The 3,406-nt window shown below is 32.9% G+C and overlaps 1 long non-coding RNA gene across 1 annotated transcript in view; it reads left to right on the top strand.

The window, feature by feature from the left end:
* The window catches only part of LOC117120562, a 7,556-nt gene extending 4,444 nt beyond the window's left edge, over positions 1–3,112 (top strand). Inside the window, exon 3 of the long non-coding RNA XR_004447381.1 lies at positions 2,825–3,112. This is a non-coding gene — a long non-coding RNA (uncharacterized LOC117120562). The remainder of the gene's footprint in view (positions 1–2,824) is intronic.
* Positions 3,113–3,406: the final 294 nt, after the last annotated feature.

The following is a 3,406-nucleotide window of genomic DNA, read 5'->3' as shown; positions in this document are numbered from 1 at the left end:
GTTTAATTCCCTGAACGTTTCACATCCAAATCCCTGTGCCAAAATATAAATGGTCCAGAGCAAAATTTTTTTCTCATTACCATCCACTTCCTTAGCCCCATCACAAGCACCTTGTGTTTATGTTTGTCTTTTAAAGCCAGGCTTCGGAGGAAAAAGAATTTTTGATATGTTGTAGCTGATTTTTCTAAGACAGAAAAAAGTTGTTTGGCGTAAAACTGGGAAACGGTGAATGAAATACAGATTTTTAAATATTTTACTGGGGACAGAAAAAAGTTGTTTGACGTAAAACTGGGGAACGGTGAATGAATACAGATTTTTGGATATCTTACTGGGGGAAAAATGGGGCATAACCGCCTTTTTTTAGACCTTTTTCCCCCCAGTTTTTAAAATCAGTTCTACAACACATAAACAATATTTTTCCTTCGGAGTCTAAGTTTAAAAGGGGTTGTCACTTTAAAAGACTGATGTATTCACTAATTGGCAATCCATGGCCCTTGTGCCTAATAAATAACAAAGTAAATAAATTTTAACTACCATACCTCATGGTTAAGGCCTGCTGCGTCCACTGATCCCACAACCGATGGACCTGTTCATATATCCTGGCAGTTTGTGCAATTATTGTTCTTTTTCACACCTTAATTCTTCGGTCATTGTTAGCATGTCACAAAAATATTACTGGTGCACTGTCATAAATAGCCCCCTCGGCCACCACAGGTTCGAAATTGTTGGTGTGCTGCCATCAGTAGCACATTCACCCACCACTGATCCCAGAAGTGATTGAGTCACACAAACTGTTTAGTGCACTACCATAGGGAGCCCATTCAGTCACTACTTGTCCCAAAAGTTGAGCCACACTATGTGTAATTATACTCATAGGATATCAAATGAGCAGTCTCTGATATTTTCATGACATAAATTTTAATTTGCATTTTATTCGTACTATGTTTAGTTGCAAATTTAAAAATGCATTTATAGTATTATAGCTGTGTCATTTTTTTGTTTTAAACTAGGGTGATAGTGACAACAGCAAATTGGCTGATGTGTATCTGGAAAAAGATGCAGGGACACCACTGCTGCCAGAAAGGTTCACCTTGTCGAAGGAGCAAATATATGTACGGTGTGTGATATGGTCACAGCATGCCGTGTACCTATGCTCATACTATATTTTCCATTTACACTATGTAGCTAGCTGTCTCTTATACACATCTAGATGTGTATAAGAGACAGGAGTATAAGAGTGCAATGTATTAAGAAAACATGTTTAAAATTTTATATCAAATATTTCCTAATGATTAGGCTATAATTTGATAAACTAAAGAAAATGCTTAAATTACATTAAATTACATTAATTACATTAGATAGTGATGCAAGTGTGCATGGACTTTTTAATATACTGTAAGTTCGCAGAACTTAAGTCAAAAACCCCAATTAAAATCTAATTAACTATGACATTATGGTCAGAGTGACTCATTATTAATATTAATAACTATAACAATAATTATAGGTGTAATAATTTTCCCCTACCTGACATAAAAATGTACTGAATATTCAGTATGTGTGAAAACAACTTGATTGAATTTGGATGTAATTTATAAAACGTGTTAACAAGAAGGACAAAATAGATCATAAGAAAAGCAAATTTGCAAAGGTGAAATAAGCCTGTTCCTTGGTGATCCGCCTTGTTTGTTCTCCTCAAGTAGTCATATTAATGTATTCTGTCTCTTATACACATCTAGATGTGTATAAGAGACAGCGATACAAGCGGCGCCGAAACACCGAATCCCCACACTATCGTGCCCACCCCGGCACCTGGAGTTATGCATTACGCCATCTGATGTGATAATTAATGATAATATAAAGGATTAGAGTATAAGAGTGCAATGTTTAAAGAAAACATGTTAAAAATTTAATATAAAATATTGCCTAAAGATTGGGCTATAATTTGATTAACTGAAGAAAATGCTTAAATTACATTAATTACATTAGATGGTGATGCAAGTGTGCATGGAGTTTAATATAAGTTTGCAGAACTTAAGTTAAAAACCCCAATTAAAATCTAATTAACTATGACATTATGGTAAGAGTGACTTAAATAATATTATTATTATTAAAATTGTTATCATTATTAATAACTATAACAATAATTATAGGTGTAATTTTCCCCAACCTGACATAAAAATGTACTGAATATTCAGTATGTGTGAAAACAACTGCGAAAAAAAAAATCGCAATTTGGCATCAATTTTGTGGTAACATTTTCTCTAAAAAAACCTTGTTTAACTTGCTAGAAATTATTATTCTTCTTTACTTGATTGAATTAGGATACAATTTATAAAATGTGTTAACAAGAAGGACAAAATACTGTAGATCACAGGAAAAGTAAATTTGCAAAGGTAAAATAAGCCTGTTTCTTGGTGATCCGCTTTGGTCGTTCTCCTCAAGTAGTCATATTAAAATCATATGTTACAATTTCTAACCAAGTTTTATATATAGACTTGCATTGTGCTTGATGATTTTATTTTAATGATTTTTACAATTAAATAACGACTGCTGTAGAAACACGAGGAAAGCCATGCAACAGAATTATAATTATTAATATTATTTATACAATTTTATTTTTACAATTTTTTGAACATGACTGTTGTTAGGGAGAAGGGAGAGGTGGGGAGGTCTTGATCGATTTCAAGAAGGAATTAATCACATTGGACCCAAGTTGATTTCATCTAAATTTTAATTTGCAGAACGTAGTTAATTAGAAATCTCTTATACACATATAATAAATAACGTATTCACAAGTTTGTATTGCTTAATTGTAAAATTGCAGATACTGAAGCAAAGGCTGCTATTTGGCCGATTCCACCTATATGTTAAAAAGAAGATAATCAAGTTTTCATGTACAAGTTAATTTATGATTGAAAAATGATTAATGCTGTAATTGAAAAATGTTTAATTCCCTGAACGTTTCACATCCAAATCCCTGTGCCAAAATATAAATGGTCCAGAGCAAAATTTTTTTCTCATTACCATCCACTTCCTTAGCCCCATCACAAGCACCTTATGTTTATGTTTGTCTTTTAAAGTCAGGCTTCGGAGGAAAAAGAATTTTTGATATGTTGTAGCTGATTTTTCTAAGACAGAAAAAAGTTGTTTGAAGTAAAACTGGGAAACGGTGAATGAAATACAGATTTTTAAATATTTTACTGGGGACAGAAAAAAGTTGTTTGACGTAAAACTGGGGAACGGTGAATGAATACAGATTTTTGGATATCTTACTGGGGGAAAAATGGGGCATAACCGCCTTTTTTTAGACCTTTTTCCCCCCAGTTTTTAAAATCAGTTCTACAACACATAAACAATATTTTTCCTTCGGAGTCTAAGTTTAAAAGGGGTTGTCACTTTAAAAGAC

The sequence above is a fragment of the Anneissia japonica genome, unplaced genomic scaffold, assembly GCF_011630105.1.
Source record: "Anneissia japonica isolate Jap-2015-1 unplaced genomic scaffold, ASM1163010v1 scaffold287679_len21116_cov120, whole genome shotgun sequence".
NCBI classification, from domain to species: domain Eukaryota; kingdom Metazoa; phylum Echinodermata; class Crinoidea; order Comatulida; family Comatulidae; genus Anneissia; species Anneissia japonica.
This window is presented reverse-complemented; position numbering and strand designations above follow the sequence as displayed.